Raw genomic sequence first — 11,918 nt, forward strand, 5'->3', positions numbered from 1 at the left:
TTTTGGCGGTGGAGGGGAGGGCAGTTCCTGTAAACGTTGAATGAACAGTGTCTTCTGATTAGTTGAATATATCCATCTTTCAATTCATGACATTCTGGTTTAGAAATGATATTGTGGGGTTCAGAGTGAGAAGACCTGTTTAAATCCCTGCTCTGCCAATGACGTATTGAGCATACCTGCTGCCATTTTTGTTCTTTCTGAACCTCTGTCTCCTCATCTTTGAAATGATGATCTCTGTCTCATAAGGTTGTCATATAGCTCAAGCAGGAGAGTGAAGTGAAAGCCATTTGCTGACATGAGGCACTCCTCGACGTTGGGGGCTTAGTAGCAGGTGCTGATTTTCAGTAAGGCTGCTGCTTGGAAGTTCGGACTCTTGGCCACCCTTGGTGCTTTGACAGATCCCTCAAGGAAAACAACTTTGCTTTTTAATCTGTTCATGGCTATGTGTCTGTTTATCAGTCTGTTTTTAGATAGGCCCTACTATTTTCAAGTGACCACATCAAAGAATGTAGGGGCATTCAAAATCAACAAAAGTCAATATTTGGGAGTGGGGTCGGGAGATGGAGAAATTTATGAATACTGCTGTTTTCAAGTTACTTTTGACCTTTGTGAAAAGTGGGTTAAAAGGGACAAAAGTCAGGTGATTAGGGAACATGTAAAAGACATTCATACAAGAAAATTTTAGTTTCATTGGCTTTGATTGTGAATGAGAAAATTTTTAAAGGCCAGACTTGATGGAAACTTACAGTATTTTCAATAGTATTTGGATTTTTTTTTTTTTTTTTTTCTGGACAAGGAAGGTGGATTCATTTGTGGAGATGACTTGTATAATAGCTTATGAGTCTGCTGTGATGCTAATTGGGCTTTAGTGTCTTCTTCCCTGACCTTTCCTTCCTGAAGGATAAATGTGTGACAGACAGTGATGCTTATCACTTCCTCAAGTAGCACTTGGCAGACAATGGTGGGGGAGGTGGAATGTGGTGCTTCAAAACCTGATGGAGCTCAGGGATTGCCTTTTTGGTTCAGGTGGCCGTTTTCTGACTGGCATTCCCCATCCTTACTGCAAATGTATTCTTAGTGCCAGCTCATCTCTAACAACTTGCAAAGGCCCTTTTTTTTCTACCATGGAAGTAGCATTTTTAAAGATTATGAATATTACCTATGCACCATATAAAACATTCAGAAGATAGGAAGTATTTTAAAAGATCACCCCAGACCCCACCCCCAGACATAATCTGATGCTACCATTTGGGTTTGCGGAATCCCTCCAGGTACTTTTTAATGTGGGAAAATGCAGAGAGACACATGACTCCATTTGGAGGTCCATCCTGCCCGTCGTTCTTTCCTGTACGTTCATATGTACAGAACTTGGACATGTTTCGTTTTCATGGGCAGTTTACATCTCTGTGAGGAGGGACTAGGAAGACCAGGCTTTGGCCATAGACCTATTCTGTGTTTGGGCTGTTTTATTTTTAAAGCGACTGTGAGAATGTTTGATTGGGGGCCTGTTTCTTAGAACATTTTGGGGATCTCTCTTGTGTTTTATCTTCCTTCCAGTCAGCCACTTGTCCTTCTCTCTGGGTCATTTCTGATCCCTTGTTCCATCTCCCTTCCTCCCTCCCTTCCTCTCTCCCTTCCTTTCTCTTCCTTTCTTTCCTTTCTATTTCTTCCTATTTCTTCTTGTCTCACTCTGCGCCCAGGCTGGAGCGCAGTGCCGTGATCTGGGCTCACTGCAACCTCTGCCTCCCAGGTTCAAGCAATTCTCCTGCCTCAGCCTCCTGAGTAGCTGGCATTACAGGTGCGCACCACCATGCCTGGCTAATTTTTTGTATTTTTAGTAGAGATGGAGTTTCACCATGTTGGCCGCGCTAGTCTCAAACTTCCAACCTCAAGTGATCCACCCTTCTTGGGCTCCCAAAGTGCTGGGATTACAGGTGAGAGCCATTGTGCCCCGCCTGTGTCCTGTTCTTGATTAACTCCAAGTGGGAAATTGAGAAAATAAAGGGAAGCGTTTCCTGGTATTTTACATATCTAACGGTATGGAAAGCACGGCAACTATGGATAAAAAAGCGAGAAAATGTAGATATATGTAGATGCATTTGAAATAGTTTACAGTACTCATCGCATTAGAAATCCTTTGTCTGGGCTTCTAGGACCCCGGGTCTGACTCTCCCCTGGCACTTACTAATGACTTGGTTTGCCGTCTCCTGTGCTTGACCCTGTGCTGACCGAGACCAAACAGTGGTGGCCACACTGAGGATAGCAGTAGGTGCCTGTGAATCTTCATCTGTGTGAAGAGTTTGAAGACACTGTGGTTAGACTGGCATATGGTTAGGGCTTATTGTCCTTGCTAGGTAATTCTAAATTAAAATGCAAATTTTAGGATAAAGTCTTATGCAAATTTGGTCATGGAGGAATATGATTGTCTAATACAGGACTTTAAATTCATTATAAGTCATAGGGGGTCTTGAATGAACAGCAAAAGATACTGAGTTTTGAGGAGTGTGTATATTAATATCCATGCTGGAAGCTGCCCAAATCAGATTTTTTTTTGGGTTTTTTCTTTTTCCCCATCCCCTTACAATGATAATTGCACATTAATTCAAGTGTGGCCTTGTGGTAGTAAGAGCCCTGTCTTACCCCTGTCCACTGGGGTCTGGACAGCCCCAAGAGTAGGGGGGGCAGCTCTTCCTCACCCCTTCTAGCTGTGAGGGACCTGCCTGTGTTTACAGAACTTCCAGTGATAGCTGACACCAGCGATATTCCCTAACTCTCCTCCCCCACCGTTGTCATGGCATATGTACTCCCCAAGCATGTCGGGGCTTTAGTCAGGGCATGTTAGAGCATTGGACGGTGAGAAAGGAGGCCTTGGAGAGATGGGCTGACTTGGCACCCTGGCTGACACTGGTTGGTTCCACATCCACTCGGACTCAGGAGAGCATGGTCTCTGGGTGTCTTCTGTCCTGAAGGCTGTGTGTCCTGAAGCCAGTGTTCCCACTTGTGTGGTTGAGTGCACAGGAGTGTATGGATAGGTTGAGAGGCCAACTGATAAACCTTGCCCCTGCTTGCCAAGTGCAGACACCACCCCTGTTTAGGGACATTGAGAGACTTGACTTGGGGAGGTCTAGGGGATGTGTGGGCTGCTTCTGGGGAATTAAAGGGTTTGTTTGTTGGGGTGGGAAGGAGGAGACAGGAGTGGGGAATTCTATCCATAGCAATAAGTGAAGAGTGAGGTGATTTGAAGCTGTGTACTTGTTCCTCCTGCCAATCGAGGTTTCTGATGGTGAAATACTACAACTTTGTTGACTTTTTCCTGCCCTGGGGTGTGAGCCAGAGGGCTTTGGAGAGGTGCTTTGATATTTTGGTTAGGATGCAACACAACAGGAAGCAAGATGAACCCAGTGACATCTGTAGACTCTGAAACCATGTGGTTACAAGGGATTTCAGAAGTCATCTAGCCCAACGTCCTGGTTCATCCAATTACTTGGAAAGAGAAATGCACACCAAAATCTTTACGCTTATACTAAATAAAGATTGATTCTACTCAAAACAACACCCAATTTTATTCTTTTAGAGAGGGTACTGCTGGCAACTCATTGGCTGAATTCTCAGAATTTTGGTGGCAATCTGACAAATGACACTGAATACCTCTTTTATATGATTAAGCAATTTTAGGGTCTCTCAGAACAATTTGAAATCATTCAGAAGTAACGGAATGATTAAAATGTTGTGTCTTAGTCTGTTTGGGCTTCTGTAACAAGCTACCGTAGACTGGATACTTACAAACAACATGAGCTCTTCTCTCATGACCGAATCACCTCCCAAAGGCCCACCTTCTAATGCTGTCACCTTAGGGGTTAGGATTTCAACAGATGAATTTTGGGGGAGACACAAGCCTTCAAACCATAGCAGATGGAAAGGGATTCCAAACTCCCTTTGCTGCATTTGTCTAAGAAACAGTAGATGAAAAGGGATAAGAAAATACAGATTCTAAAACTATGCAGTCCAATATGGAGACCTCTAGCTACATGAGACTACTTACATTTAATTGAAATAAGATTTAAAACTCAGTTCTTCAGTGGCACATGTTTCAAGTGCTCAGCAGCCACCTCTGACTGATGGCTGCGTATTGGACAGCACAGATGTAGAACATTTCCATTATCACAGAAAGTTCTGTTGGATGGAGCTGGTAAAGCTTCCAGTATTCCTTAATGGCTTCTAAGAAGGGAATTTACCAATGTCTCGTTTTGTCTCTTGCACGATGAACAGCTCTTTTAATCTACAGAGGTTTAATGGAGCTCCCTCACCCCTCCTGTCCCTCCCTCCCTTCTTATCTTCACCCATTCTATTGGGAGTCCTGGTTTTCTCTAGGACCTTAGCATTAAATGCTTGATCACTTTTACTTGTCCACTTGCCTCACCCGTGCAACAGGATCACAGGCCTTACTGATCTGAAGGCAGGAGCTAATGTTCTCTGTGGTCCGGGTCAGCTGCTTGTTCACCCCACTGGAGCCATTTATGGAGCAGACATCTCAGATGCTGCTTTAGTGAAGGACCAAAGAGCAAGGAAGACTGCTAGTTGTGCCAGTCGCTAGCTTGAATAATCGTTAGTGACACCAAACTTCCAAAGGCAAGTCCAAAACTTTATTTTGGCATTAAATGCCCCCTCATTTCGGGTCCAGTTTCTTCCCCTCTCCCCCTACCCATCATTCAGTCGATGTTCTAGACAAACAACTCCCCAAGCACCCTGCACACCTCCATGCTTCCTTGCCTTTGTCACTGCTGTTTCCTTTGCTGGGAATGCCTTTCCCTCTCCCTCCCTCATGGTTTTTAAAGCTCATATACTTTATATGGTAAAGTATATGGTCGGGTGTGGTGGCTCACGCCTGTAATCCTAGCAGTTTTGGGAGGCCAAGGCGGGTGGATCACGTGAGGTCAGGAATTCAAGACCAGCCTGGGCAACATGGTGAAACCCTGTCTCTGTCAAAAATACAAAAATGTGCCGGGTATGGTGGCATGTGCCTCTCCTACCAGCTACTCAGGAGGCTGAGGCAGGAGAATTGCTTGAACCCATGAGGCGGAGGTTGCAGTGACCCAGATTGCACTACTGCATTCCAACTCCAGCCTGGGAAATAGAGTGAGACTCTGTCTCAAACACAGAAAAACAGAAAGCCCTTTACACTTCTGTGATGCCTTCCTGACCTTCCCAGGCAGCATGGCCTTCTCTCTGTGCTCCCATATATACCAGTACTCACTAGTATTATAGCCATCTTATTGTGCCCTCATGGCCCACCGTGTGTCCTCGGAGGCCTGGGACTGTGGGGAAATCATACTGCATCCTCTGCATCTGACACTGTCATGACACATGGGGGTGAACATAAACCACTTAGTGCATGTTCAGTACTCAACAAATATCAACCCTGCTTCTTCCTCCTTCTTCTCCTTTACCTGTGAGTAGTAGTATTAGTATCAGTATTAGTAACAGTAGTAGTGTTAGTAGTAGGGGTGTTGGATTTGGGTTCCTCAAAAAACTAGATCCAAGATACCACATTTTACTTTTCTAAATATTATTGTTGTGTATTCGATCAAGCATAAGAATTTTTTTATATAGAGAGAACTATTAGCCAGTAGCTGAAAATCAGTAAAGATTAATAAGCAAAATGTTTCTTGATTTTTTTTTTACTTTTTTAAAGAGAGAAGAAACTTAACAGTCATAAGGAACACAATTTTGGGAAAAGGAAATAATGGTAAATGGCATCTTTGAACACATTGCTATGTGGCAGGTACTATGCTAAGTACTTTTCTTGGATTATCTTGTGTATTTCTCACAACAGCCCTATGAGGCAGGCACTGCTATGACCACATTTTCTAGGTGAGGACACCGAGGCACAGAGTACATTTGTGATAAGCCCAAAGTTGCATAGCTAACAAGTGGCTCTTATCTTTTCTTAAAATTTAAGATATAATTCACATACCATAAAATTTACTCTTTTAAAGTGTGTAATTCAGTGGTTTTTAGTATGTTTTCAAAATTGTACAACCACTACCACTATCTTATTCCAGAATATTTTATCATCCCTAAAAAAATCCCCTGTTTCCATGAGTAGTCAGTCACTCCCCATTTCTATCCACCCTCTCTTCCCAGCCCCTGGCAACCACTAACCACGGTCTCTATGGATTCGCCTGTTTTGGATATTTCATTTAAATGGATTGTATGCAATATTGTGGCTTTTTGTGTCTGGCTTTTTTCACTTAGCATAGTGTTTTCAAGGTTCATCCATGTTACAGCATAAATCAGTACTTCATTGCTTTTTTATGACTAATATTCCATTGTGTGGACGTGCCATAATTTTTAATCCCTTCATTAGTTGGTGCATATTTGGGTTGCTTTTGCCTTTTGGCTATTTTGAATAATGCTGCTGTGAACATTTGTATGCCAGTTTTTGTGTGAGTTTGTTTTAAATTCTTTTGGGTGTATATTTAAAAGTGGAATGACTGGGCCATATGGTAATTCTATGTTTAACTTTTTAAGGAACAACCAGACTGGGTTCCAAAGCAGCTGCACCATTTTACATCCCTATCAGCAATGTATAGGGTTCCAATTGTTCCATATCCTTGCCAACATTTGTTAGTATAGCAGCCATACTAGTGGGTGTGAAGTGATACCTCCTTGTAATTTTGGTTTGCATTTCCCTAATGAATGATGTTAAGTATCTTTTTATATGCTTCGTGGCCATTCATATATACTCTTTGGAGAAATGCATATAAAAATCCTCTGTCTTTTTTAATTCATTTATATTTTATCGAGTCATGTGAGTTATTTATATAGTCTTGATAGTTAGACCTTTATCAGATGCATAATTAGCAAGTATTAGCTCCCATTCTTTTTTTAATTTTCTAAAAACAAAGCATTACATTTTTATGTTGAATTTGTTCATGATAGTTAAAGTTCTGGGGTGGAACACAGACATCTTTTATTTCAGCACTGTCTTAACGCAGGATTTGTTTATTTTGGTAATTTATTATTGTTAGAATTAAACCAGGCTTCAGTCTTTCCAAGTTTGATTTGAGCGTATACTTTGCATGTCTATGTGTGGTCCTTTGGTCTCAGGCTGGGGCAGATTAAAGATAGCCACAGATTCTTTGAAACTTTCCTGTCAGCATTGCTATCAAAAAGGCAGGTGCTATTTTTTTTCTTCGTAATTTTTTTTTTTTAATTTTTGAGGGTACATAATGTATATATTTATGAGGTACATGAGATATTTTGATGGAGGCATGCAATGCATAAAGGGGCTATTTCTGAGCCTGGCGTGTGGCAGCTTTGATGAAAAATCAAAGTACCACTGACGGTTCCACACGTGGGCTGTGAGAAAACTTGGCTCAGAACCCTGAGCCACCCTGTAAATATTTACTACCTTACTGGAGAGACCCCATTGCGAGGCTCTAAGAATACATGAAGGGACACAGCAAAATCCAGGCTTCCAGCTGCCCCTCTCAAGGCACCAGGATATGCCCAAGGCCTTTATGACCCCTCCAGACAAGTCTAGCTACTGACCAACTACCACTGAGTGACCCAAGGTGATGCCACCCAGAATAGAAAGAATCGCCCAAGGGAGACCGGCCTCAGTTCCTGACACATGTTGAGAGAAAATAAAATAGTAGTCACTTTTAACCTCTCGTTTTGGGGTAGTTAGGCAGTAATAGAAAACCAGTACAAAATTGCCAAGGGAATGGTTAGTGTCACCAAAGAGGCCAATAATATTAATGGTATTAATCAATCTTTGAAGAATGATACAAGCTACAATGTAAATTCTGAGTTTCTCGTTCTATATACTACAATCAGTCCTCTGTATCTGTGGATTCTGCCTTTGTGGATTCAACCAACTCTGGATCAAAAATATTCTAAAAAAATTGCATCTGTTTTGAACATGGATAGACTTAATCTTGTCATTATTTTCTAAACAATACAAATAACTGTTTGCATAGCATTTACATTGCATTAGACATAAGTAATTTAGAGATAATTTACAGTGGAATATATAGGCATAGGTTATATGCAAATACAATGCCATTTGATATCAGGGACTTGGGCATCTGTGAATTTTGGTATTACAAGGGTCATGGAACTAATCCCGCATGGACACCAAGGGATGACTATATATGCCTTCAAAATATCCTAATGACCTCCAAACCAACCCAGTGAAAATAAAAAATAAACACATTGATTAAAAACGTGACTTACTCTAAATCTGTGATTAATAAACTAATAATTTATGTTATTGGCTTAATTTTCAATTTCCATCCATAGTATAGGTTAGAGCAATGTATGTTTAATAACCTGTGGATTTAAGAACTAAGGCATTTTTGGCCACGTGTGGTGGTTCACAACTGTAATCCCAACACTTTGGGAGGCTGAGGTGGGCGGATCACTTGAGGTCAGGAGTTTAAGACCAGCCTGGCCAACATGATGAAACCCCGTGTCTACTAAAAATACAAAAAAAAAAAAAAAAATTAGCCAGGCGTAGTGGTGGGCACCTGTAGTCCCAGCTACTCAGGAGACTGAGGCAGGATAATTGCTTGAATCCAGGAGGTGGAGGCTGCAGTGAGTCGAGATAGCGCCACTGCACTCCTGCCTGGGTGACAGAGTGAAACTCCATCTAAAAACAACAACAACAAAAAACAGAAAAAGGGAGCTAATGTATTTTTAATGGTGTTTGAGTAGAATAAACTAAGAAGAACATACATGAACTTTTTTAATGTGGTTAGTCAGGTCATCAGATAAGATGTGGTGGCAACGGTGGAGAATGTGGCTCATAACCCTGGCCTCCTTGGTCATTCAGTCCCCTTTTATCACTTCCTTGTCTCTTTATTGCCTTGGGGCTTTCTGCCTGGAGCCCCTCATTCTTCTCCCATAGTAAGTCCTTCTAATGCAGTTTCATGACTTGGTTAAGGTCACTCACTCAGTGACATTTTCCTTTGGACCATCCAAAAACAAAATGCTTAATTCCTTCCTTTTTATAACTCCGTAGACCTGGGGGCAAGTAAGATGCATCTCTGGATGTGCTTCTTCATGTAGAGAGTTGGCCCATCATAGGTCTGGTGACTGGTGACTGTGCTTTGTGCAGTGAATGATTCAAAGGTTGCCGAAGTGTAGGCTTCTTCAAAATCTTACGCTTTCATTTTCAAATACAAGGCCTTTTAGGGCACAGGGAAATAAAAGGCTTTTCACTGACTCAGCCTACACGTAAGGGGGCAGGAAAGGCTGGTTCCAATGTGCTCAGGAGGGAGAGGATTACCATGTATATATGAGCAATGTCCACCACACCATTCTTAACATATTCTCCATGCCCAAATGGAACTGTTATTAGAGTAAGTCCTACATGGCAACCTCCAAATCCATTGGAAAATTTCACTCACTGTTAGACCTCAAGGGCCAGTCTGATTACATGTGGAAGTGCCACCTGCTTTGCTGGGCTCTTGGCCTTCCTAAGCAGAAGTGTGATTATACTCTGAGGTGTGAGGGTCTATAATGAGTTGTGTATTCCTTGAGGATTCTGGAATCAAAGCCCTTTCCAATGTCTCAGCACAAGAAGTTGCTGCACAGAAAAATAAACTTAAGGAGCCTGGGGGAGGTTCGTTTTGGGATGATGATGACATTAATGATGTTCCCTTGATGGAAGTCCAAGGTTGAGGGACCAGCGTCTGGTGAGGACCTTCTTGCTGTGGCATCTCATTGGCAGAAAGTGAAAGGGCAAAAGAAAGCCATTTCATCAAGATGGGGAGTGGGTCCGTCATGAATTTGTTGGTCATCTCCAGGATTTCGTGAGGCAGCATGGCACTAATGAGAACAACCTGCATGGCTGGAGGCAAGTACCTGTACACATTGTAAATCTGCCCTTTGAAACTTACGTTTGCCAGTTTATTATAAAGGATACAGATGAAGAGATACGTAGGATGAGGTATAGGGGAAGGAGTGTGGAGCTTCTAAGCCCTCCCTGGGCGGCCACCCTCCTAGAGCCTCCTGTATTCAGCTGTCCGGAAGCTCCAGCTCCCATTTCATGGTTTGTCTCTTTACTTTTCCTATTTTTTTTGACATAGACAAAATTTTTTAGAACAAATGGAGGATCTGGTGTGGTAGACAGCATAGAGATGGTGTGGTAGACAGCGTAGGGAATTAGGTAAAAAAAAAAAAAAAAAAAACAAAACCCTGGGGCTGGGCGCGGTGGCTCATGCCTATAATCTCAGCACTTTGGGAGGCCGAGGCAGGTGGATCATGAGGTCAGGAGATCAAGACCATCCTGGCTAACATGGTGAAACCCTGTCTCTACTAAAAATACAAAAAAAAAAAAAAAAAAATTAGCCGGGTGTGGTGGTGGGCACCTGTAGTCCCAGCTACTCAGGAGGCTGAGGCAGGAGAATGGTGTGAACCTGGGAGGTGGAGCTTCCTTGCAGTGAGCCAAGATCACACCACTGCACTCTAGCCTGGGTGACAGAGTGAGACTCTGTCTCAAAAAAACAAACAAACAAACAAACAAAAAAAACAAAACCTGGTTTCTGCTTGTACCTGGGCCACTCACAGGCTACTACCTAGCTTTGTAATCTCAAGTAACTCAGTAAACGAGTAATCGCTCTTAGCCTCAGTTTTCACTTCTGTAAATTGGGCAAAATAATGGCATCAACTCTACAGGGCAGTTGTTAGGGTTAAGTAACATTAAGCATGTCACAATACTCTTTTTATAACACAGACTCACCCAATTCTGCTAGAACATTTCTATTGGTCGATAACTTGGTTGTTAAGCCAAGTTCCACCTGAAGATGATCAGGAAGGAGTGGCTAAGAAGCATCTCTAAAACTTGATTGTTATAACTTTCCCCCTAAATGGTTTGATAGACTGCCCAAATGTGTATATTCTCCACGCATCGGAAAGCTCCAGTATAATCCAGACTCAGCCAGGCTGGCCTTGTTCACATTGTGCATCTGATTTTGAGTGGTTCCCATCTCACTTTCTGTGAGGCTGTGGGATTAAAGGCAAATGCTCTAGGCTCTTGGTGGGGGTGGGGAGGGCAGTACTGGGTTCAGAACTAGCCCTGTAGTGCCACTGGGGCAGGTTATTCCTTGAAATGGGGACAATAATTGTTGATGTGTGAGGATTGAATCGTGTGCTGTGGTGAGGATTAATGAGATCATGTCTGTCATGCTCTTAGCAGAGAGCCAGACACTGAATGAGTTTCCATGAGGGGTACTGGGCTTTCAGGACCCGGCCAAGTTGGGCCCTGGGAGACAAGCAGTACCTGACTGCCCAAAACTGGAAAGGCACAGCTTGTGAAATGAAATGGGGTATTTCTGATAAAAAACTGAGCTTCTGAGATAAAAAGAGAAATTTAATTAAAGTTGATGAAAAGGTTAAAAAGCATGGGGGGCTGGGTACAGTGGCTCATATCTGTAATCCCAGCACTTTGGAAGGCTGACATGGGAGGATTGCTTGAGCCCAGGAGTTCGAGACCAGCCTGGGCAACATACGGAAACCTTGTCTTACAGAAATACAAAAAAATTAGCCTGGTGTGGTGGCGTGCTCCTGTAGTTCCAGCTAGATACTCGGAGGCTGAGATGGGAGGATCGCTTAAGCCCAGGAGGTCAAGGCTGCAGTGTTCCATGATTATTCCCCTGTACTCCAGTCTGGGCAGTAGAACAAGACATTGTCTGAGAGAAAAAACAAAAACAAAACAAAACAAAAAAACACAGGGGGTGGGGAAGGTACCATGATAGAAACAACCAACTAATCAAAACAAACTAAAACAGTAAAGACACACACATCCTTGCTTTTTCTTTCTCTCCCCCTCCCCCTCCCCCTCCCCCCTCCCCCTTTCCCTCTCTCCCCCTCCCTCCTCTCCCTTTCCCCCTTCCCCCTTTCCCCCTCCC

At 42.8% G+C, this 11,918-nt stretch overlaps 1 protein-coding gene across 4 annotated transcripts in view; it reads left to right on the forward strand.

The window, feature by feature from the left end:
- OSBPL10 (oxysterol binding protein like 10) overlaps positions 1 to 11,918 on the forward strand; it is a 331,661-nt gene that overhangs the window by 111,912 nt on the left and 207,831 nt on the right. The window lies entirely within an intron of this gene.

This window comes from Piliocolobus tephrosceles, chromosome 2 (genome assembly GCF_002776525.5).
Source record: "Piliocolobus tephrosceles isolate RC106 chromosome 2, ASM277652v3, whole genome shotgun sequence".
Classification (NCBI taxonomy): Eukaryota; Metazoa; Chordata; class Mammalia; order Primates; family Cercopithecidae; genus Piliocolobus; species Piliocolobus tephrosceles.